The sequence below is a fragment of the Salvelinus fontinalis genome, chromosome 34 (genome assembly GCF_029448725.1).
Source record: "Salvelinus fontinalis isolate EN_2023a chromosome 34, ASM2944872v1, whole genome shotgun sequence".
Classification (NCBI taxonomy): Eukaryota; Metazoa; Chordata; class Actinopteri; order Salmoniformes; family Salmonidae; genus Salvelinus; species Salvelinus fontinalis.
In genome coordinates, this window is record NC_074698.1 from 28,118,577 (window position 1) to 28,145,538 (window position 26,962).

Here is a 26,962-nt window from a genome sequence, read left to right on the forward strand (position 1 = left end):
CTTAATGTGTTGGAGTCGTGCTTGGCCACGCAGTCATGGGTGAACAGGGAGTAGAGGAGGGGACTAAAGATGCACAAAGGGAGTTGTCAGGGGTCAAATAACTGTTACAACACAGAGACAACACTATCCACACTAAGGGAACTACTGGAGCCCACCACAATCTTCAGTACCACACCATCACATCCCCTCATCAGCAGTACCAGTGCTTCTCATAGTGAACCTCTGGAACTCACACAGACTCAGCACAAGATAATCAGACCCAGTACAACTCCTCCTCCCACACCAGCACATTTTCCTCATCAGATAGGTCTGACCAGACCTCCCCGAGATCCTCACATGCCGGCCCTAGAGCACCAGTGCCAGCGGCGCCATCCTGGGACCCTCAGGAGAGAGGAAGACAACAAAAGACCACATGTGGTCTTCCCCCCAGTCCATCCATACATGAGTTTACATCACTGAAGAGCTTGCAGACACCTTGAAAAAGAATGGCACTCTAACTGCTACACTTCAATCAGAAGACCTGATGAGAAATCAGTTCATTCCAAAAGTCTCCCCACCTTCATATTTAACCAAGCCATCCTAGCAGACATGAAGAGTGACAACCAGTCCCACTCACGCCTGCCCATGAAGAAACCACAGAGCTAGAAGAGAGACGTGTGGGAGGATCTGAAGGAACTGTGTGATGATGTCATAGTTGATTAGGGGTCAGATAAGTGAAACGTATATAAGCAGCAGTAATGTGAAGTCAGACAACTGGCCCCCAGCTCTTGACGACAGGAACGACTCGACTCTGTTAGCAGTGAACCCATTGACAGATGCTAGGAAAGCTGCGTAAGTGTTCTAACTTTTACCTTTCATTCGCTTTTTTTCAAAACCTGTATTTTTGCTACTATAAGTGCTGAAGTAATACATTGTTAAAACCTGTTTTTAACTACTCTGTAATTTATTATCTGCTTGTCGTACCAATTTAAATAACCTCAAGGGGTAAGACCCCAGGTGTAGTGGTGTGAGATCATATCCCGGGCAGGAACTGGTCGATGCCTGGTTCCTGGGTAACTATTTGAAAAGGCTACGAGAGTCTAGTCCTCTATAATAAACCCTGCCTGAAGGGACCTTAGTCTCCACATCTCTTCGATTTGATATGGGGAGAGTATAACTGTCATAAGGTCTGATAGAAGGATAACCTTAAACACCTAGATAGCCTCCCCAGTACTAGAAACTGATTATGAACTGGGTGGGTCGAGCCCTGAATGCTCATTTTTTATTTTTCTACTCTAATTACATTGGTGACCAGTTTATAATAGCAATAAGGCACATTGGGTGTGAATATACTATACCACGACTAAGGGCTGTATCCAGACACTCCGCGTTGTGTCGTGCATAAGAACAGCTCTTAGTCATGGTATATTGGCCATATACCACACCCCTTCGGGCCTTATTAGTATATCAGGATCCCACCAATAATCCCTCTATTAAACTATTGTCAAAGTGTGATAAGGCAAGTGATTGTCTGATAAGCTCTAAGAGTAACCGTGTGATTATACTGCCGAACATAAAAACAGCCCCCGTCCTGGGAGTAATAACCTGCCAGGCAGTGGTGTAAAAAGTACCCAACTGTCATACTTGAGAATAAGTAAAGATATCTTCATTGAAAATGACTTAAATAAAAGTGAAAGTTACCCAGTAAAATGTGTTTAGTGAGTCTGCCAGATCAGAGGCAGTAGGGATGACCGGGGATGTTCTCTTGATAAGTGTGTGAATTAGTCCATTTTCCTGTCCTGCTAAGCCTTCAAAATGTAACGAGTACTTTTGGCTGTCAGGGAAAATGAGTAACCAGTACATAACTGTCTTTAGGAATGTATTTTAGTAAAAGTTGTCAAAAATATAATTAGTAAAGTAAAGTACAGATAACCCAAAAAACAACTTTTTACTGAAGTACTTTACACCACTGCTGCCAGGTAAACATACCCGTGAAGTGTAAGTAGAGAGGCTTGGTAGCCTAACCTGGGCACGTCAGAAGGTGAGACTCCTAAGTGTCACTGATTCCCAGATAGACCACTGGGGTGTCCTGTGTATCTCAGCATGAATCCTGGCCTGTTAGTCACTCCTCTAGCAGAGAGGTAGCTACAAACCCAAAGGCAGACAAGTTAGGCACTGGGGACCATGGTTCTCTTCAGTGTAAATTTGGCTCTGTGACATGACTATTGGTATACACTCTAGTTCACATGTGTCAAACTCATTCCACAGAGGGCCGAGTGTCTGCAGGTTTTTGCAAATCCCTTGTACTTCATTGATGAAATAAGGTCACTAATTAGTAAAGAACACCCCTCACCTGGTTGTCTGTATTAATTGAAAGGAAAAAACAAAGACCTACAGACACTAGGGCCTCCATGGAATGAGTTTGACACCCCTGCTCTAGTTGGTTGAGGGATAACCTGGGTCATGTTACAGGCAGAAGTCAAAGTAAGAAGCTTCCACTTGAGAGGACAACTAGATGATAACCAGCCAATATTCAGGTCACCAAGAAAATACATTTCTCTGTTAGCATCAGAAACCTTCTCTAACATCACATTCTTCAGATACACTTGGTGGCCTATAGCAACACCCTAAAGAAGAGGCTCAGCAACACCTCCACCGTAGACATTCCTGTCTTTTCTATAGATGTTATATCCTTGTATTCCTACTGCTGTATCATCAAAGGTGCATCTCAGCCATGTTTCTGTCGAAATCTGATTGTTTTTTGAAAATGATTTTGATTCGACAACATTGGCTGTAGGGCAAACTGTTTTTCAAGGGAAGCGGGTGACAGCTATCAGCCCTCAACAAACGTTTATGATCAGTGGGTTTCCTGTAACGATCTGTGTATAGAACATTATCCTCACACAAAATCAAAAGATCAAGGAAACTGATTTGACCTGTGTCAGATTGCATAGTGAATCTCAGGTGCTCAGAACAAGAGTTAAGAAAAGCATGGAACGCCTGGAGCTGTTTGCATCACACCTCCTTAAAACATAAATATCATCAGTGTACCATTTCCAAATAATAATGTTGGGCAAAAAAAAAACATTTTAAAGGATTGAGAATGGACTGTTTCTCCATGTAAACCACATACAAGTTAACATAGTTAGGAGCCATAGGGGATCCCATAGCAATACCCTTCCTCTGGATGAATAAATAGTTTTGAAACTTGAAATAGTTATGTGTGAGTACTATTTCAGCCAATGTTACAACGCATGCACTGGTGAGTTGTTCATTTGGGTCAGATTGCAACAGAAAATGTTCCATGGCTTCAATACCGCCCTCATGTGGAATATTAGTGTATAACGACTCAACATCAAAAGTAATTAACAAAGTATTCTCAGGGAGAGGATCCAGAGATTCAATGATAGAGATCATACTGTTTGTTGGTGTCCCTTACAAAGGGAGCTGTTCTGCCAGTGGTCTAATAAAATAGTTTTAAAAAATCGATAAAGGGGCCGTTACTGCATCAATGCCTCGGAGGTTTTGTAACATTGTTATGTAATTTCGTCAAAGTATAGAAAGTAGCAATTTTAGGGTGTTGAATAGACAAAAGTTGTGTTATTTTTGGGTGATTTGACCAGAACTTAAATACCAATCTAGGAATGTGAAGATAGTGTTCTGAAATTGGGAAGTGGAGTCACTTCTGAGTTTCTTGTAAAAGGTTTTGTCAAGCAGTTGTCTATGACACATTTACATAGACTGTCCTATCCAAGAGTACACAACCGATCCACCCTTATCAGCAGGGCGGGTCAGGACTGACGTATAGGATTGTAGATCTAACAAATATATTGCTTGATACATTTGAAACTCAGTCCCGTGGCTTCTGGGACCGTGTGAACGGTCTCCTCTGTCTATGGTAGTTGTTTTGTCTTACCCTTTCCGGTATGGCATCTCGTGGTATGCCTGTCCGCTGCCATCTCTGCGCTTGTGTCGGCCCAGTCTCTCGTCAGATAAAAAACTGCCACTGGAAGCGGATGAGGCACTGGTTGTAGAGCGTTAGTCAGACGGGAGTGGATAGAGGGAAGCGGCCTCCCTCCTGTGTCGGTCATGGAGAGGAGGAGCAGGACCTCTTGTGTCAGGGTTTCTCCAGAAGGCCATGTCTTTTTTGTCTTGGCTGAATATCTTGATTTTATGCTCCTTTATTTCTGTAGACAGCTTTTCTTTGAGCTCTTGGTTAGTTTTAATCAATTCATTGAATAGGCTATTGTCATTGACAGATCTTTGCAGAGCCGTGTGTTTCTCTTCAATCAATTAATTTCTCAGAAATGGCTAATACATTAATATGATCTAAGATTAGCTAATCTCATGAATTTTGTTTCTGATGCTACATATATTTATCCTATTTAATATCGACAGGTAAGGGTGCTCTCGAGCGGCTAGATGTTCTCTACCATTTGGCCATCAGATCTGTCACCAATGCTCCTTATAGGACACATCACTGCACTCTATACTCCTCTGTAAACTGGTGATCTCTGTATACCAGTCGCAAGACCCACTGGTTGATTCTTATTTATAAAACCCTCTTAGGCCTCACTCCCCCCTATCTGAGATGTCTACTGCAGTCCTAATCCTCCACATACAACACCCGTTCTGCCAGTCACATTCTGTTAAAGGTCCCCAAAGCACACACATCCCTGAGTCGCTCCTCTTTTGAGTTTGCTGCAGCTAGCGACTGGAACAAGCTTAAAAAAACACTCAAACTGGACAGTTTAATCTCCATCTGTACATTCAAAGACTCAATCATGGACACTCTTACTGACAATTGTGGTTGTTTCGCGTGATGTATTGTTGTCTCTACCTTCTTGCCTTTGTGCTGTTGTCGGTGACCAATAATGTTTGTACCATGTTTTGGGCTGCTACCATGTTTTAATTCTGCAATGTTGTGTTGCTACCATGTTGTTGTCATGTTGTGTTGCTACCATGCTGTGTCGTCATGTGTTGCTGCCATGCTATGTTGTTGTCTTAGATCTCTCTTTACGTAGTGTTGTGGTGTCTTTCTTGTCGTGATTTGTGTTTTGCCCTATATTTTTTTTTTTAATCCCGGCCCCCGTCCTCACAGGAGGCCTTTTGCCTTTTGTCTTTTGGTAGGCATCATTGTAAATAAGAATTTGTTCTTAACTGACGTGCCTAGTTAAACAAAGGTACACAAATATATATACAGTTGAAGTTGGAAGTTTACATACACCTTTGCCAAATACATTTTAACTCAGTTTTTCACAATTCCTGACATTTAATCCCAGTAAAAGTTTCCTGTTTTAGGTCAGTTAGGATTACCACTTTATTTTAAGAATGTGAAATGTCAGAATAATAGCAGAGAGAATGATTTATTTCAGCTTTTATTTCTTTCATCACATTCCCAGTGGGTCAGAAGTTTACATACACTCAATTAGCATTTGGTAGCATTGCCTTTAAATTGTTTAACTTGGGTCAAACGTTTTGGGTAGCCTTCCAGAAGCTTCCCAAAATAAGTAGGGTGAATTTTGGCCCATTCCTCCTGACAGAGCTGGTGTAACTGAGTCAAGTTTGTTGTCCTCCTTGCTCGCACACGCTTTTTAAGTTCTGCCCACACATTTTATATAGGATTGAGGTCAGGGCTTTGTGATGGCCACTCCAATACCTTGACTTTGTTGTCCTTAAGCCATTATGCCACAACTTTGGAAGTATGCTTGGGGTCAGTGATCATTTTGAAGACCCATTTGCGACCAAGCTTTAACTTCCTGACTGATGTCTTGAGATGTTGCTTCAATATATCCACATAATTTTCCTTCCTCATGATGCCATCTATTTTGTGAAGTGCACCAGTCTCTCCTGCAGCAAAGCACTCCCACAACATGATGTTGCCACCCCCGTGCTTCACGGTTGGGATGGTGTTCTTCGCGTTGCAAGCCTCCGCCTTTCTCCTCCAAACATAACGATGGTCATTATGGCCAAACAGTTCTATTTTTGTTTCATCAGACCAGAGGACATTTCTCCAAAAAGTATGATCTTTGTCCCCATGTGCAGTTGCAAACCGTAGTCTGGCTTTTTTATGGCAGTTTTGGAGCAGTGGCTTCTTCCTTGCTGAGTTGCCATTCAGCTTATGTCGATATAGGACTCGTTTTACTGTGGATATAGATACTTTTGTACATGTTTCCTCCAGCATCTTCACAAGGTCCTTTGCTGTTGTTCTGGGATTGATTTGGACTTTCGCACAAAAGTACGTTCATCTCTAGGAGACAGAACGCGTCTCCTTCCTGAGTGGTATGACGGCTGCGTGGTCCCATGGTGTTTATACTTGCGTACTATTGTTTGTACAGATGAACGTGGTACCTTCAGGCATTTGGAAATTGCTCCCATAGATGAACCAGACTTGTGGAGGTCTACAATTTTTTTCTGAGGTCTTGGCTGATTTCTTTAGATTTTCCCAAGATGTCAAGCAAAGCGGCACTGAGTTTGAAGGTAGGCCTTGAAATACATCCACAGGAAGACCTCCAAATTATGTCAATTAGCCTATCAGAAGCTTCTAAAGCCATGACATCATTTTACGGACTTTTCCAAGCTGTTTAAAGGCACAGTCAACTTAGTGTATGTAAACCTCTGACCCACTGGAATTGTGATACAGTGAATTATAAATGAATTAATCTGTCTGTAAACAATTGTTGGAAAAAATTATTGTGTCATGCACAAAGTAGATGTGCTATCCGACTTCCCAAAACTATAGTTTGTTTAACAAGACATTTGTGGAGTGGTTGAAAAACGAGTTTTAATGACTCCAACCTAAGTGTATGTTAACTTCTGACTTCAACTATATATATATAAATAGTGGGGAGAACAAGTATTTGATACACTGCCGAAGAAGCATCTCAAGGTCCTGGAGTGGCCTAGCCAGTCTCCAGACCTGAACCCAATAGAAAATCTTTGGAGGGAGCTAAAAGTCCGTATTGCCCAGCGATAGCCCCGAAACCTGAAGGATCTGGAGAAGGTCTGTATGGAGGAGTGGGCCAAAATCCCTGCTGTAGTGTGTGCAAACCTGGTCAAGAACTACAGGAAACGTATGATCTCTGTAATTGCAAACAAATATTAAGTTCTGCTTTTCTGATGTATCAAATACTTATGTCATGCAATAAAATGCAAATTAATTACTTAAAAATCATAACAAGTGATTTTCTGGATTTCTATGATAAAAATTATAGACCTCTACATGCTTTGTAAGTAGGAAAACCTGCAAAATCGGCAGTGTATCAAATACTTGTTCTCCCCACTGTATATATATATACAGTTGAAGTCAGAAGTTAACATACACTTATATATATGTAACACAGTCTCACACTTAATTCGTGCAAATATGTACATAACGTTTTATCGCATATATTGTGCATTTTAGAGCATTTTTGTGTGGCTTAATTTGTGTGACAATACACACATTTTGTGCAACCTATTTTGTGCGACCTAATTTTGTGCGACCTAAAAAATTCACATTCATAGGAAAATACATTTTTGGGGGGCATACTCCGGAACAATCTGTTGAAATTTATTGGAGCAATGAATTTTGGGCACTGGTGTTCTACGTTTCACTGGTGTTCCCACATTTATTTATATAAATTAACAAACGTGTTAACAACACAATATTGCTAATCATCCAGGTTGTCACCGAAATACTTATAATATAACAGTAGCCTTGCGTTTTTATTTATTTGTATTAATGCCAATGCTGTTTTCTGTGCTTGTTGACGCTTAGTACTTTGGGGTACTGGTGCTTTGCCGGATTTTCTGTGGGTTGCCAATTTGGAGTAAAAAGCTAAATTTGTCTTTTTTTTGTTATATAGATGAAGGAATTTGATTGGGGAATGGGGATAACCCACATACAAATGACATAGTTAGGAGCCATAGGGGATCCCATAGCAGTACCCTTCCTCTGTATAATGGGAAATGAATTAATCAATAAATGTGGGGAAACAGAAGACCTGCAAAATAAATATGTTTGGTTTAAATTTCCCACGTGCAACTGCATGGTATTTGCAACCATAACGAGTCTGGACTATGATCAAAAATGCTCTGAATTTCTATCAGCATGTTAAATGTGCAACCAGAGGGGAAGAAAATTCTAGACCACCTTTATTCCACACACAGAGACACGTACAAAGCTCTCCCTCGCCCTCCATTTGGCAAATCTGACCATAACTCTAAATCAAATCAAATCAAATTGTATTTGTCACATACACATGGTTAGCAGATGTTAATGCGAGTGTAGCGAAATGCTTGTGCTTCTAGTTCCGACAATGCAGTAATAACCAACAAGTAATCTAACCTAACAATTCCACAACTACTACCTTATACACACAAGTGTAAAGCGATAAAGAATATGTACATAAAGATATATGAATGAGTGATGGTACAGAACGGCATAGGCAAGATGCAGTAGATGGTATAGAGTACAGTATATACATATGAGATGAGTAATGTAGGGTATATAAACATAAAGTGGCATAGTTTAAAGTGGCTAGTGATACATGTATTACATAAAGATGGCAAGATGCAGTAGATGATATAGAGTACAGTATATACATATACATATGAGATGAGTAATGTAGGGTATGTAAACATTATATTAAGTGGCATTGCTTCAAGTGGCTAGTGATACATTTTTACATAAATTTCCATCAATTCCCATTATTAAAGTGGCTGGAGTTGAGTCAGTATGTTGGCAGCAGCCACTAAATGTTAGTGGTGGCTGTTTAACAGTCTGATGGCCTTGAGATAGAAGCTGTTGTTCAGTCTCTCGGTCCCTGCTTTGATGCAACTGTACTGACCTCGCCTTCTGGATGATAGCGGGGTGAACAGGCAGTGGCTCGGGTGGTTGTTGTCCTTGATGATCTTTATGGCCTTCCTGTGACATCGGGTGGTGTAGGTGTCCTGGAGGGCAGGTAGTTTGCCCCCGGTGATGCGTTGTGCAGACCTCACTACCCTCTGGAGAGCCTTACGGTTGTGGGCGGAGCAGTTGCCGTACCAGGCGGTGATACAGCCCGACAGGATGCTCTCGATTTTGCATCTGTAGAAGTTTGTGAGTGCTTTTGGTGACAAGTCGAATTTCTTCAGCCTCCTGAGGTTGGACCAATTCAGTTTGTCTGTGATGTGTACGCTGAGGAACTTAAAACTTACTACCCTCTCCACTACTGTCCCGTCGATGTGGATAGAGGGGTGCTCCCTCTGCTGTTTCCTCTCCTTCCTCTCATCTCCTTTGTTTTGTTGACGTTGAGTGTGAGGTTATTTTCCTGACACCACACTCCATGGGCCCTCACCTCCTCCCTGTAGGCCGTCTCGTCATTGTTGGTAATCAAGCCTACCACTGTAGTGTCGTCCGCAAACTTGATGATTGAGTTGGAGGCGTGCATGGCCACGCAGTCGTGGGTGAACAGGGAGTACAGGAGAGGGCTCAGAACGCACCCTTGTGGGGCCCCAGTGTTGAGGATCAGCGGGGTGGAGATGTTGTTACCTACCCTCACCACCTGGGGGCGGCCCGTCAGGAAGTCCAGTACCCAGTTGCACAGGGCGGGGTCGAGACCCAGGGTCTCGAGCTTGATGACGAGTTTGGAGGGTACTATGGTGTTAAATGCTGAGCTGTAGTCGATGAACAGCATTCTCACATAGGTATTCCTCTTGTCCAGATGGGATAGGGCAGTGTCGTGTCTTTGCTATCATTAAATTTAAGACTTATAGTTTTTATCAAAGATTCCTGTAATTAGGGATTACGCGATCACTTGAGTAATAACGTAACTAATTAACTATGAATTCAAGGGCACCAGGGAAAGTAGTCAGATTACAAAGTTATAATTTCCCAATATAACCTTTCAGATATTTTCATATCTGATCAATAGTCTTCTGATTAATGATTTATTTATTTTACCTCACGTTAGTCTCATTCCAAACATCGTAAATTGTTGGTTATCTGCACGAACCCAGTCTTCACTATGAGTCATCCATACATCAATTGTCTTAAATCATTTATTTATTTATTACTAACTAATTAATTCACAGAGAATGCATAAACAAACAAACAAACTTAAAAATGGTTACATGAAAATGATGGGAGAAATATGCCCTAGGGGGGCTTGAACCGGCATGGCGGCTTGTTAGACAAAAGGGAAAATGGGGGGGGTCGATTCAGAAGTCACTACAGAGTATACTCTTTATAACAATTGACATGCTAATCCTTACACACGAACGCTCACTCATTCGGGAACAATTGCAATCAATATATATAGTTACGCTCGGTGTGTGTCGTCTTGATCGTTGGAGAGAAGTTAGTTTTTGTTGGAGTTCCTTCTGTCGTAGTTATTGTGGATAGTTCAGAGTGACATTTGTTATAGAATGGATGTTTCGGCGGTTGTCTTTCTTCGCGTTCAATGATACCGAATTCCTAGCTGCAGACTAGTAGTCAATATCAAAGACTTGTTCTTATTCGTCTAAGAGTTTAACCACGTGGTATGGTTAAAGATTCAGCAATGGTACTCAACCTTAAACATGGTCTAATGGTAATTTCTCAGAGTTGGCTTTTATTCAGATAGCAGGAAGGGGCTGTCCTTGGATGTCTGACCCGTACTGGGCTCAAGGGGCGGTCCTTGGATTTAGTTCAAATACAAAAGGGATTTGTATTTTTCTTCATTAAACAGTCCAAAATCATATTACACAATTATACAAACAGTATCATACTCACTCATTCAGTTTATACAACAAACAGATGTAAACCTCATATCTGAGGTTATTATATAAACAGCGGTATGGTAATGTAGTCCCACGGTCTCACATGAGTTTCCCACGTGGTGACAAACAAGCATGTTAATAGCTGGACTCTCCACCGATCTTTAATACTTTTTCCGGAACATGAAATCTGTTCGTACCTCAAGTTCTGTGAGGTGGAAGAAACCTCTTTGTCCTGAAAGTTTACCCTCTCTCTAATACTGTTTAGCCATGAGGAGATTCTCAGGAATTTACGACGCCTCTCTGTGATCACAGCATGGGTTGAAGGAGGAAAGGGAGAGGCAGGGAGAGGGGGATGGGGTTTGCAATACCCAAGCAGGCAACGTCATGACATACCCCCCCCTGGTGGTTTGGATCTTGTTTGTCCTGCAAGTTACAAATCAACATAAAATCATGAACACGTGGTGTCCTGTTTGTAGATCATCGTTGCAGTCCCCTCTGGTGGTTGAACTTGGTAGGCTTCTCTGAAAGCGGAGCAGTCCACCACAAGGATGGCAGTTGATGTCCGGTTGGTGATCGCCATTGCGGTCCCTTCTAGTGATGTACCTTGGTAGGTTCCCTGGAAGCTGCAAAGTACCCCAGGGAGGGCCAGGGGATGTCCTGGTTGGTGATCGCAGTTGCGGTCCCCCCCTTGGTGGTTTACCTTGGTAGGCTCTCTGACAGCGGGCATGCCGCCACGAGGATGGGCCGTGGGTGTCCGGATTTGGGGTCGCCGTTCCCGGACCCGTCGTCTGGTTGTCGTCCAGACTGGAAGATCTGAGCAGTAACTTAGGCAGATGTTAACAACGCACACACACTCATGAAATATATACAGTGGGGAGAACAAGTATTTGATACACTGACAATTTTGCAGGTTTTCCTACTTACAAAGCATGTAGAGGTCTGTAATTTTTATCATAGGTACACTTCAACTGTGAGAGAAGGAATCTAAAACAAAAATCCAGAAAATCACATTGTATGATTTTTAATTAATTAATTTGCATTTTATTGCATGACATAAGTATTTGATACGTCAGAAAAGCAGAACTGAATATTTGGTACAGAAACCTTAGTTTGCAATTACAGAGATCATACGTTTCCTGTAGTTCTTGACCAGGTTTGCACACACTGCAGCAGGGATTTTGGCCCACTCCTCCATACAGACCTTCTCCAGATCCTTCAGGTTTCGGGGCTGTCGCTGGGCAATACGGACTTTCGGCTCCCTCCAAAGATTTTCTATTGGGTTCAGGTCTGGAGACTGGCTAGGCCACTCCAGGACCTTGAGATGCTTCTTACGGAGCCACTCCTTAGTTGCCCTGGCTGTGTGTTTCGGGTCGTTGTCATGCTGGAAGACCCAGCCACGACCCATCTTCAATGCTCTTACTGAGGGAAGGAGGTTGTTGGTCAAGATCTCGCGATACATGGCCCCATCCATCCTCCCTTCAATACGGTGCAGTCGTCCTGTCCCCTTTGCAGAAAAGCATCCCCAAAGAATGATGTTTCCACCTCCATGCTTCACGGTTGGGATGGTGTTCTTGGGGTTGTACTCATCCTTCTATTCCTCCAAACACGGCGAGTGGAGTTTAGAGCAAAAAGCTCTATTTTTGTCTCATCAGACCACATGACCTTCTCCCATTCCTCCTCTGGATCATCCAGATGGTCATTTGCAAACTTCAGACGGGCCTGGACATGCGCTGGCTTGAGCAGGGGGACCTTGCGTGCGCTGCAGGATTTTAATCCATGACGGCGTAGTGTGTTACTAATGGTTTTCTTTGAGACTGTGGTCCCAGCTCTCTTCAGGTCATTGACCAGGTCCTGCCGTGTAGTTCTGGGCTGATCCCTCACATTCCTCATGATCATTGATGCCCCACGAGGTGAGATCTTGCATGGAGCCCCAGACCGAGGGTGATTGACCGTCATCTTGAACATCTTCCATTTTCTAATAATTGCGCCAACAGTTGTTGCCTTCTCACCAAGCTGCTTGCCTATTGTCCTGTAGCCCATCCCAGCCTTGTGCAGGTCTACAATTTTATCCCTGATGTCCTTACACAGCTCTCTGGTCTTGGCCATTGTGGAGAGATTGGAGTCTGTTTGATTGAGTGTGTGTACAGGTGTCTTTTATACAGGTAACAAGTTCAAACAGGTGCAGTTAATACAGGTAATGAGTGGAGAACAGGAGGGCTTCTAAAAGAAAAACTAACAGGTCTGTGAGAGCCGGAATTCTTACTGGTTGGTAGGTGATCAAATACTTATGTCACGCAATAAAATGCAAATTAATTACTTAAAAATCATACAATGTGATTTTCTGGATTTTTGTTTTAGATTCCGTCTCTCACAGTTGAAGTGTACCTATGATAAAAATTACAGACCTCTACATGCTTTGTAAGTAGGAAAACCTTCAAAATCGGCAGTGTATCAAATACTTGTTCTCCCCACTGTATATAATTACATTCATTCCCCAATGAGCGGCGTTGTGGCACTAAGTGATGGTTGTATGGGGACTTTGTCTATGGCTCTATCACTTTCTAAATGTCAAAGGAACTGAACCGAAAAGGAATGAAAGCATAAACCAAAAGAAATACTAAATATAGTTCTCACACAAAAATAATCGAATTGGACTGTATTCTATATACGTCCAATGTTCTGGCAAAATGACTATCATGGCATTGTCTCTAATGCCATATCTGGGGTTTCCCTACTTGGTGTGTTGCTTAGGCACTATCCTAAGTTGATAACTATATGATAACTTTACAGCTGTAAGGCACTAGTTTTGGGCAGTCTACAGGGATGACCTATGGACTTCTGGGAAGAAAACTGGTGAGTGCTGTAGAGACAAAGGCCTAGAAGTAAATGTTCAACTTTACTAAGGCTGGTATTTTGCTTGGACCCTTAAGTGATCCTAGCATAAATCCTAATTGGATGTTCCATTGTGCATGTGCGTTTATGCTTAAACAAGCGCGCATGTCAAGGGAAGAAAACCAAGTATCCTGGCAGATTACAACTTGTTCGGAATGAGTCTGACGTAGTCAGGTAATTTTCAGGTCAATGCCTGGGGGTCAGTCAGAATTGTTGTCGAGGGAGTCTGTAGTAGTTTTTACTAAGTCACTGTGTCTTCCACTATTGTAGTGGTGATAAGTATGAAGTCTATTTCATAGCTATATTATCCATGGAGGAGCTAACCTCACGACGGAAGTACTCTAAGTATTGGACCAGTCGTACGTGGTGTGATCATGGTTAATGATTCTAATAATTTTCCTCCTGAATGAAGGATTCTATCCATTAGTGGCATGTGTGTTAACCATTGGAAGAGTGCACTGGAGATTCCCTTCCCCGTGTTGCACTCTGAGTGACTCCTATGTCGCTATTGTCAAGGGTAATTTGATTGGTTAGGTCTCTAACCTTCTTACTGATTGTAGCTAGACTGACTGTTGCTGGTATTGGTACTGGTGCTCAAAGGGACCAGTTATCCTACCGATTTATTCTGAAATATTATACTACCGGAACACATGATTGGAGCATTTTACTAGTTGTATTGTAGTTGAACCTCATAATCGAGTTTGAGGTTTACACAATTATACAAACAGTATCATACTCACTCATTCATTTTATACAACAAACAGATGTAAACATCATATCTGAGGTTATTATATAAACAGCGGTATGGTAATGTAGTCCCACAGTCTCACATGAGTTTCCCACGTGGTGACAAACAAGCATGTTAATAGCTGGACTCTCCACCGATCTTTAATACTTTTTCCGGAACATGAAATCTGTTCGTACCTCAAGTTCTGTGAGGTGGAAGAAACCTCTTTGTCCTGAAAGTTTACCCTCTCTCTAATACTGTTTAGCCATGAGGAGATTCTCAGGAATTTACGACGTCTCTCTGATCACAGCATGGGTTGAAGGAGGAAAGGGAGAGGCAGGGAGAGGGGGATGGGGTTTGCAATACCCAAGCAGGCAACGTCATGACAGCAGTGCGCAGTGTGGTTGCGATTGCGTCATCTGTGGACCTATTGGGTCGGTAAGCAAATTGGAGTGGGTCTAGGGTGTCAGGTAGGGTGGAGGTGATATGATCCTTGACTAGTCTCTCAAAGCACTTCATGATGACGGAAGTAAGTGCTACGGGGCGGTAGTCGTTTAGCTCAGTTACCTTAGCTTTCTTGGGAACAGGAACAATGGTGGCCCTCTTGAAGCATGTGGGAATAGCAGACTGGAATAAGGATTGATTGAATATGTCCGTAAACACACCAGCCAGCTGGTCTGCGCATGCTCTGAGGACATGGCTGGGAATGCCGTTTGGGCCTGGAGCCTTGCGAGGGTTAACACGTTTAAATGTTTTACTCACCTTGGCTGCAGTGAAGGAGAGCCTGCAGGTTTTGGTAGCGGGCCGTGTCAGTGGCACTGTATTGTCCTCAAAGCGAGCAAAAAAGTTATTTAGTCTGTCTCGGAGCAAGACATCCTGGTCCGCGACGGGGCATGTTTTCTTTTTGTAATCCGTGATTGACTGTAGACCCTGCCACATACCTCTTGTGTCTGAGCTGTTGAATTGCGACTCTACTTTGTCTCTATACTGGCACTTAGCTTGTTTGATTGCCTTGCGGAGGGAATAGCTACACTGTTTGTATTCGGTCATGTTTCCGGTCACCTTGCCCTGGTAAAAAGCAATGGTTCGCGCTTTCAGTTTCGCGCGAATGCTGCCATCAATCCACGGTTTCTGGTTTTGGGAATAATCGTTGCTGTGGGTATAATGTCACCGATGCACTTTCTAATGAACTCACTCACCGAATCAGCGTATTCGTCAATGTTGTTGTTGGACGCAATGCGGAACATATCCCAATCCACGTGATCGAAGCAGTCTTGAAGCGTGGAACCAAATTGGTCGGACCAGCGTTGAACAGACCTGAGCGCGGGAGCTTCTTGTTTTAGTTTCTGTTTGTAGGCTGGAAGCAACAAAATGGAGTCGTGGTCAGCTTTTCCGAAAGGAGGGCCTTATATGCGTCACGGAAGTTAGAATAACAATGATCCAGGGTTTTACCAGCCCTGGTAGCACAATCGATATGCTGATAGAATTTAGGGAGTTTTGTTTTCAGATTAGCCTTGTTAAAATCCCCAGCTACAATGAATGCAGCCTCAGGATGTGTGGTTTCCAGTTTACATAGAGTCAGATAAAGTTCGTTCAGGGCCATCGATGTGTCTGCTTGGGGGGGAATATATACGGCTGTGATTATAATCGAAGAGAATTCCCTTGGTATATAATGCGGTCGACATTTGATTGTGAGGAATTCTAAGTCAGGTGAACAGAATGACTTGAGTTCCTGTATGTTGTTATGATCACACCACGTCTCTTTAATCATAAGGCATACCCCCCGCCCCTCTTCTTACCAGAAAGATGCTTGTTTCTGTCGGTGCGATGCGTGAAGAAACCAGCTGGCTGCACCGACTCCGTTAGCGTCTCTCGAGTGAGCCATGTTTCCGTGGAGCAAAGAACGTTACAGTCTCTGATGTCTCTCTGGAATGCTACCCTTGCTCGGATTTCATCAACCTTGTTGTCAATTTAACCTTGTTGTCAATACATTTACATTTAAGTATTTCAGCATTCTCAACTATTTACAATAACTCCATTCAATTACATAAGTAACCGTAAGGCTTGAACAACTTCTGTGACAGGGATTTTAAGAAACACAATTTTTTCAGTGTTTTTAAGTCTTATTTTTTGTGTTAATGGCAATCAAAGTGTTAGAATTGAAGCGGATGAGTGAAATAGTCCGAATACAATATCATAATATCGTAAGGTACCACGTTCATCTGTACAAACAATATTACGCAAGTATAAACACCATGGGACCACACAGCCGTCATACTGCTCAGGATCTCTCCTAGAGATGAACGTACTTTGGTGAGAAAAGTGCAAATCAATCCCAGAACAACAGCAAAGGACCTTGTGAAGATGCTGGAGGAAACAGGTACAAAAGTATCTATACCCACAGTAAAACGAGTCCTATATTGACATAACCTGAAAGGTAGCTCAGCAAGGAATAAGCCACTGCTCCAAAACCGCCATAAAAAAGCCAGACGACGGTTTGCAACTGCACATGGGGACAAAGATCATACTTTTTGGAGAAATATCATCTGGTCTGATGAAACAAAAATCGAACTGTTTGACCATCATGACCATTGTTATGTTTGGAGGAAAAAGGGGGAGGCTTGCAAGCCAAAGAACACCATCCCAACTGTGAAGCACGTGGGTGGAAGCATCATGTTGTGGGTGTGCTTTGCTGCAGGAGGGACTGGTGCACTTCACAAAATACATGGCATCATGAGGTAGGAAAATTATGTGGATATATTGAAGCAACATCTCAAGACATCAGTCAGGAAGTTAAAGCTTGGTTGCAAATGGGTCTTCCAAATGGACAATGACCTAAAGCATACTTCCAAAGTTGTGGTAAAATGGCTTAAGGACAACAAAGTCAAGGTTTTGGAGTGGCCATCACAAAGCCCTGACCTCAATCCTATAGAAAATGTGTGGGCAGAAATGAAAAAGCGTGTGCAAGCAAGGAGGCCTACAAACCTGACTCAGTTACACCAGCTCTGTCAGGAGGAATGGGACAAAATTCACTCAACTTATTGTGTGAAGCTCGTGGAAGGCTACCCAAAACATTTGTCCTAAGTTAAACAATTTAAAGGCAATGCTACCAAATACTAATTGAGTGTATGTAAACTTCTGACCCACTGGGAATGTGAAGAAATAAAAGCTGAAATAAATCATTCTCTCTACTATTATTCTGACATTTCACATTCTTAAACTAAAGTGGTGATCCTAGCTGACCTAAGACAGGGAATTTTTACTAGGATTAAATGCCGGGAATTGTAAAAAAACTGAGTTTAAATGTATTTGGCTAAGGTGTATGTAAACTTCCGATTTCAACTTTAGGTATTTGTAGTTGTCCACATATTCTAAGTCAGAACCGTCCAGAGTAGTGATGCTAGTCAGGGCGGGCGGGTGCAGGCAGCAATCGGTTGAAGAGCATGCATTTAGTTTTACTCGCGTTTAAGAGGAGTTGGAGGCCACGGAAGTAGTTTTGTATAGCATAGAAGCTCGTCTGGAGGTTTGTTAACACCAAGTCCAAAGAAGGGCCAGATGTATACAGAATGGTGTCAGAGTGGAATGAAATCAGAGATCAGAGAATCACCAACAGCAAGAGTGACATCATTGATAAATACAGAGAAAAGAGTCGGCCCGAGAATTGAACCCTGTGGCACCCCCATAGAGACTGCCTAGGTCCGGACAACAGGCTCTCCGATTTGACACACTGAACTCTATCTGAGAAGGAGTTGGTGAATGAGGTGAGGCAGTCATTTGAGAAGCCAAGGCTATTGAGTCTGCCGATAAGATTGCGGTGATTGACAAAGTCGAAAGCCTTGGCCAGGTCGATGAAGACGGCTGCATAGTACTGTCTTTTATCGATGGTGGTTATGGTATCGTTTAGGACCTTGGGCATGGGCTGCGCCCATGACCAGCTCGGAAACCAGATTGTATAGTGGAGAAGGTACGGTGGTGTCATGATGTTGCCTGCGTGGGTATAGCAAACCCCATCCCCCTCTCCCTGCCTCCACTCCTTCAACCCATGCTGTGATCACAGAGAGACGTTGTAAATTCCTGAGGATCTCCTCATGGCTAAACAGTATTAAGAGAGAGAGTAAACTTTCAGGACAAAGGAATTCTCTTCCACCTCACAGAACTTGGGGTACGAACATATTTCATATTCCTGCAAAAGCATGAATGATCAGTGAAGGTCCAGCTATGAACCGGTCCATTTGTCCCCATGTGGGAAACTCAGGAGAGACGGGTTGACCACATTACCATACCGCTGTTTATATAATAACCTCAGATATGAGGTTAACATCTGTTTGTTGTATAAAATGAATGAGTGAGTATGATACTGTTTGTATAATTGTGTAATATGATTTTGAACTGTTTAATGAAGGAAAATACAATTGTATTTGTATTTGAACTATTTGAACTATTTGGTTGTATTTGAACTAAATCCAAGGACCGCCCCTGAGCCAGTTGGGTCAGAGACCATGGGACCACCCCTCTCTGCTATCTGAATAAAAGCCAACTCTTTAGGAAATTACCATAAGGCCATGTTTCTCTCAATCACGAGAGGACAAAGGTTTGAGAACAGACTGCTGAATCTTTTAACCATCCCACGTGGTTAAACTCTTAAGACGAATGAGAACAAGTCTTTGATATTGACTTCTAGTCTGCAGCTAGGAATTCGGTATCATTGAACGCGAAGAAAGACAACCGCCGAAACAATCATTCTATAACGAATGTCCATCTGAACAATCCACAACCGAGACAGAACTTCACTCCAACCAAAACGAACTTCTCTCCAACGACCAAGGCGACACACACACTGGACGTAACTATTGTAAGAAATTGTATTAGATATTGGTAACTTGTTTTAACAACTTCTCAACATTAGCTATGGCTGACACAATATACACACCCCCTCTTTCTGTTGGACATATGCTGATCTCATTAGATGACAACCACCGACACACACAACTCCCCTCCCCCATGACAACCATAGACACACACACAACTCAGGGTTGGAGCTCAAGACAAAGAACTATGTCAGGAACCAATGGAACGTGGACACCAGGCCTGTTCAGGACTACCCAAGACCCAGATAGACCAATCGGAAGGCCAGACTACCAGATCAACCGACTTTGCTTGTGGCCCATATATAACTGTACAACTGTTTAAACGCTCTCTCTTCCTGACGATCCCTTACGGATCAGACAGAGGGAGCCGTGCTGCACGCTTTGCCTAATATTTTTACACTTGAATAAACCTGCCTTATTATACAATTATCCACCTCGTCCTATGTCTCCACTTGTTCTCCTGTCTCCAGTAAACGTTTTATTAACAGACTTGGTAAGCAGAGGATGGTAATACACCTTTGATTTCGGTCCATAGAAAATTGATCAGACAGGAGACGCGTGGGAGAAAGATTCCAGAAGGAGAGGTGACCTTTTTTGAAGGAGAATCGCGATTCAACTCACCCAGGAAACTGATCAAAAGAGCTCGAAACTAAAAGGTGAGCAGATGCCTGTTTAATCAAATTCTGTATATTGTATTATAGCCAATATCTAAATTCAATGATCAGAAGTACTGTGGTGAGTGTGAATTGTTGCTAAATTTATGTGGAATTGTTTAGAATCTTAAGGCATTGTGTAAAGATATTTGCGAAGTATAAAATCAAGTCGAATTAGTAATCTGGAACTAGTTGAATTGTTCTTCAACTAGGAGTATCGGGGATAAATCTAAGCTTGACGCTGTTCAAGTCGAATTAGTAATCTGGAACTAGTTGAATTGTTCTTCAACTAGGAGTATCGGGGATAAATCTAAGCTTGACGCTGTTCAAGTCGAATTAGTAATCTGGGACTAGTGGAAATGGCACCCCACTAGGAGCATCGGTGATAAATCTAAGCTTGATATAGGAGTAATGGTATTAAACTTGAAACTCAAAGTGTTGAAATGTAATGTAGCCTGTTCAAGTCGTATTAGTAATCAGAGGCTAGTGGAAATGGCACCCCACTAGAAGCATCGGTGATAAATCTAAGCTTGGCGTATTGGGATTCAAGTTGCATTAGTAATCTGGGACTAGTGGAAATATTCTTCAACTAGGAGCATCGGTGATAAATCTAAGCTTGAAATAGGAGTAATGGTATTAAACCTGAAACTCTCCAAATTAATGTGAGTGATTGAACGTTCCACGAGACCGATTGCTAATAATTAGCCATATGCTAAATTGAGGCTGTGTTGGAAGTGACCGCCGGGTCAGAGAAGCAGCTATTTTCTGCTGATAAATTGACCTGATTTTTCCCTCTCCTGCTGTTGATAAATCCTTAAGGGTTAGAATTAATTTGACAATTATTTTAGAAGCGCTTGATTTACTAGTATATTGTTCCCAAAGGAAACTTCTGAAATATTTTGCCAAAGTATTTAATTAATTGAATAAGCGAAGAGAAATAATATTTTTATTATAAGTACCTAAAACTGTCATTCCAATTATATCAGGAGCGCGTGAATATATTCGTATATTGTTTCAAAAAGATATAGCTGAAATATTGTTGGAAAACGAAAATAATTTATCGAATACACGGCAATAAAATTCTTTGTCCACGCGGGTCGGACACGAGACGGGGGGGGTTAAAAATAAATAAATAAATAAATACATCGCTGGTTTCGATCAGTGACGGGCTAAAGTATACAAAGATAATAATAGACCTAGACATAGCTTAACGACAAAATGACCACGACTATCGTCCCCAAACACAAATTCAATGAATACTTAGATCAGAGAATGGAAGACAGAGCAGGGGGGAGAAAAGAATATAAAGCCATTAAAAAGATCTGGAAAAAAGTGAGGCTAAAATGGACGCATGAAGGTTACCTTACTGGTACGGCCCCATCAAAAGGGCAACTCCTCACTATGGAGAAAGAATTAGGGGAAGCAGTAAAAGAAGGGATAGAAAGTGAAATTGAAAAGAATAAGAGTCACTTATTTAAGAAGGAAGGAACAAAGCATAGGGAAAAAGCGGAGGCAGAACTAAAAATAGGCATGTGGGCGATTGAAGAAATGAGGAGAGCACTCCCTTACAGGAAACCTGATAATATGGGGGTGGTCACTGGAGCACCAACTGACACCAAAGAGGGCAGGCCCAACAATAATGACGCCCCACCTACCACCACAGCAGCCCCATCGGCCCCAACCCATCTCAGGGGCACTGTGGGGTTAATGGCACTTCCCCAGGCTCAGTTCAATTCCCATGTGCATCACCACATCACCCAATACAATAAGGATAAGGGAGGGGCTGAAACACAAATCCAGTCCCTACAGGTACAACTTTTGAAACTACAATTGAAAGAGGCCCAGAAAGGAGAAAAACCCAAGAAACAGATGGTGGCTGAAGATCAACCAGACATCTCACAAATCATTGAAAAAACGGTTTCACAAATGATACAGCAACAAAAACCCCCCATGTCAACCCCACAGGGACCTAACCTACCATCACAACTCCTGGATCAGCCATTACCCATGGACATCCCACCATACTATCAACCAACACAACAAGACTATCCTTCAACATGGGGACAACAACCACGATACCCATCACCCTGGGGGACAGGTCAAGCACGACCAATGAACTGCTACAATTGTAAACAAACTGGACATATGGCACGTCAGTGCCCATACCCATTGACACCGACCCAACATTACTGGATGACCAATCGGGCACGACAAACCAACCCAAGAGGACGTGGAGGAGTCCGGCCACAGATGTACCAACCACGTGCGGGCCCTCAACCTGCATATAATCACCCAAACCCAGACCCAAATCAGCAACCACCTCCTCTTTTCCAGGGCATGTCAGATGAATATGCCCCATGGCCCTGAAGCTGCCCACCACCACTGAACGAGAATGGGGGTCAACATTTTCCACTCCACACCGAACCAACTATCATGTGTGAGGTGGAGGGAGTGACCCACCAATTTTTGGTAGATACAGGATGCACGTATTCTGCCATGAGATCTCGTCAACCACTCTCTTCGGAAACAATACAGGTGGTGGGGGTATCAGGAACACCCGAAGCACAACAAAAAACCGTTCCGTTGCTCTTCTCCTGGGGCCCATCCAAGCTAAAGCATCAGTTCCTATACTGTCCCAATTGCCCAATCAACCTCCTTGGGAGAGACCTGTTGTGTAAACTGAAATGTTCAATTTACCTTACTGAAAGGGGCGTGGAGGTCTCCATTGATCCCATTCCTTCAACACCGGAGCACCCTGTTAGGGTGCTGATGTTACCCATCATCCCAACCCCTGAGTTGTCAGCAACACAAGAAATCTACTGGCTAAAATGCAGGGAGACAGGAACTGGGACTCCAGAGGTCCAGTTTAAGTTCAATCAACTGAAATCACAGATCTATGCATTACACCCATACAAGACCCCACAAGCTGAGATTCACTGTACATTGAATGTGACTGACAATGACGTGAACACATACATTGATGACTGGGATGAGAACATGATGCACCTAACGCCATCCATCAGGTGTTGCACCATTGTGTGTGGACAAGAGGGGGTGGCAGCACCAGTCATCCTACCACCTCATTTGAAATCCTGGTACTTACTAGGGGAGGAGTCAGCTCCCCATGTTACACTAGCGGTGGGAAATGGTTTTGAAGCAAGGAGCCTGGGCCCTATGATCAGACGAGCATCCAAACTTCAGTGGGAACCCACCCAAACACCGGGAATACACAAGGCCACCACTGAAAACATGTGGAGGTTCATGACTGTTGACACTGAAGAACACTGTCTTCCAGAACGACTGACCCTGCCAAGACACCATGGTAAGCCATACACTGACCACCCGTCTACCAAAGCATTGATCTCCACCATAGATGAAAGGTTATGGACTCATACCCCTTTTGATGTGGGCCAATTACAGGTGACACCGGTCACCATCACCCTACTGAACCCAGATCAAATACCTATCTACCGAACTCAATACCGTTTGAAACCCGAACAGATCATGGGGATCGAACCGACCATTGATGGGTTACTGAGAGCACAGGTTATCTATCGAACTGTATCTTCATGGAACACGCCGATCCTACCAGTGCTGAAAGCTGGAGGAGAAACATACCGGATGGTTCAAGACTTCCGAGCAGTAAATGACGTTACTGCACCTATAGACCTACCTGTCCCTGACCCTCACATCACTCTGAGCAATCTGTCTCCAAAACACCAATACTTCACGGTGGTGGATCTGGCTAATGCTTTCTTCAGCATCCCACTTGATGACTCTCAGCCACTCTTTGCGTTCACGTATGAACATCAACAGTACACTTATTTTGTTCTTCCACAGGGTTATAGGTGTTCACTCGGAATATTCAATCATATCTTTAAGACACACCTGGCAGAGTTGAAAATCCCAGAAGGTGTGATACTGATCCAATATGTAGATGACCTTTTGCTGGGGGCTCCCACGTCTGATCTCTGCCTACAGATGACAAAAACATTACTGGACTTTCTGGCCGTCAAAGGATACAAAGTCAAAATGAGCAAAGTCCAGACCTGTCGCAGAACTGTCCTTTTCCTTGGCAGATAAATCTCGGGAGAAGGAGCAGGACTCTCCAAAACCCACAAAGACTCTATACTTCATCATCCACGCCCCATCACGGTGTCGGGAATGTTGTCTTTCCTTGGCTTGACAGGGTACAGCCGAACACACATCCCAGACTACACTGCCAGAACTGAGCCACTGAGAGAAATAGTGCGAGAGGCGGGACCAAGGAACCTACACTCGTCATTGACATGGACCACTGAAGCATCAAAGGCTTTTGCACTTTTGAAAACAGATCTCTCAGTGGCAGCAGCATTGACATCACCTGACTACAAAAACAAATTCCATCTGGATGTTTCTGAAAAGGAAGGATTCACATCATCCATCCTTTTTCAGAAACAAGAGGGGGAGAGAAGAGTGTTGATGTATCACTCCTCCAAATTGGACCACATCGAAGTAGGACAAACCACATGTTCCAGATATGTAGCTGCAGTGGCAAAAGCTATTGAAAAAACAGCCCACTTGGTAATGTGCCATCCATTGGAAATACACACCCACCATGGGGTTGCAGCATATCTGATGAGCAAAGAATTCACGTTCAGCGCTGAAAGAAAAACGAAAATTCAGAATAAATGCACACAATCACACATCACATTTGTCAACACTGACAAAAACATGGCAGACGCACTCAATGCTGAAGAAGGTCTACCCCACTCCTGTGCAGAAAGAGCTGCACAGGAACTGAAACTGAGACCTGACCTGGGGAACGAACCACTCACCAACCTGGACCTATGGTTATACACAAGATGGATGCTGCTATAGAGGAGAGGAAGGGAACATAGCAGCATACGCAGTGGTGCAGCAGCTTCCGAAGGGATCACACGTGACCTTGGAATCTGCCATCATCCCACAACCTGCATCGGCCCAACTGGCAGAAATCATAGGGTTAACACAAGCTTTGGAAAAGGCTGAAGGAAAGACTGTAAACATCTACACCGACTCAGCGTATGCTCATGGAGCAGTCCATACTGATGGACCACAATGGGTTAGCAGGACATCAGCATAGATTACATAGATATGGGGCAAGACAATGTGACAAATGGAAAAGGTACCTGTTAGTTATGGTAGACAGGTTCTCTAAATAGGTTGAGGCAATACCAACAGCAAGGGAGGATGCAAAATCGGTCATTAAGTGGCTGCAAACCGAACTCATACTAAGGTATGGAGTTCCAAGGCAAATCCGATCCGACAAACGGGTCCCATTTCAGAAACCAACACCTGAGACAGGTGGAGGAAAGATTGGGTGTGTATTGTTTAATGACAAACGCTCCATGTACCAATAGGGTCGGATGTGTAAATGTCAACTGATTAATGGATGTTGTTTAATGATGGGGTTAGTGTACAGGCCACAATCTCATAAGTCTCGTGGAACGCGCCAATCAAATGTATGTGCTGGTTTGAAGTTGATTTGGGTTGAAGTCCTGCCCCTGGCGTTGCTGGCCATGATAGCCTCTCCAGGTGCAGGCACCCACCTCTCTCCTCATGAGACAATGGCTGGAGGAGTCATGCTGGGTTCACCAAGGGAGGGAGGTCATATGCCCGCCCTTGATGTACAACAAATTGTAATGTCTGATAATTGACGGAACTTTCTGCAGCTCTCTTCACACAGATTCACAAGGTCCAACGGGGAAGCTGACGGGAGAACTGGCACCACTGAAGGAAAAATTGGTGACTGGGTGGGGTTAATGTCCACAAGAGAAAGTGGCTAGAACCCAGGTGGACTGGACTGTACGAAGTGAGGGAGGTTACTTCACACTCAGTCCAGGTCAAAGGTAAATCAGGCGCACCTTGGCACCACCTCACACATTGCACTCCAGCCCCAATCCCTTCTAGAACACTGACAGAAGTCAGAGCTGATTTAAACAGCTTAAATTCGATTCCAAATGAAGACATTCCTGACTCAGGTGATGCGGAATCAAACTCCGCCTCCCCTGATAAAGAAACCTCGCCCAGTTAGAGGGACATTTCTCCCTCCCTGGGCAAGACTAGGGATATCTGGCCCCTTATTTGTGATATTCCTACTGATATTTGGGGTGTCCCTGGGCACTTTCACATGGTTAATAGAATAACTATAACCGGATCCCCATGGATGTATGTCACGGACACCCTAGTCTAACTAGGTAATAACAGATTAAAAAATAAATCAAAATTTGTAAAAAACAACAGTTAAAATAAGAAACTAATATGGCTCAAATTGAGCAGGTTGAAGGAGAGTGGGTGGAGAGCTGTGCAGTGAATGGACAGAAGATGGCAGTATTGCAGCACTCAACGGTCTCCCAGCCGACGGGGAGCCTGGTTGAGTGCTGGTGACATAATTTTGTTTTTTGCAGTAAATGTTTAGGATAGGGGTTTCCGTGTTCCCAGAGACAAGATATCTTAAAAGAATACACTCATATTGAAATAGGAGTTTTACTTTTTGAGTTTTATTTAGGTAAGGGACTTTGAGAAGATAAAGGGTTCTTTTGGTATGTCTGGATATGGTATGGAACACGAATGTAGGTGTGACCTTTTGACCTATCTTTCTGTTTTCGTTGCATTTTCCGGTGACTTGATCACTCACGGGGAAATGTAGTGAGAATAATGAATTTGTGTCATTTGGGATACTAGTTTTGAGGTAAATTGATAATATTGCAAAGGAACTCATAGTTTGTTATTGACTATTATTAAAAAAGGGCAGACAGAGGGGTCTACCCCGCACTGTTGAGGCCTTGAAGGTTTGAGAGCAGAGTGGAGAGGGGGGAACCAGGACATGAGCAAGGTAGGCTGTGAAATAAGATAGGTGAGAAGAGGGATACGGTTTAAATCAATAAATATATATATATCTAAGAACATATATAAGCAGCACAGATACCTTTTAAAGTAGATAAGTCACTTGACAGAGAATTGGAAAAGGATAGATATGAATGGACGCCCAAGGGAGAATTGGACATGCGGCGGATGAAAGGGGCGTTCCTACATGATAATGTCAGACATAAGGATAATTTACACTAATTTTACCTAAGTCATTGGTTAGGTTAGGCAAG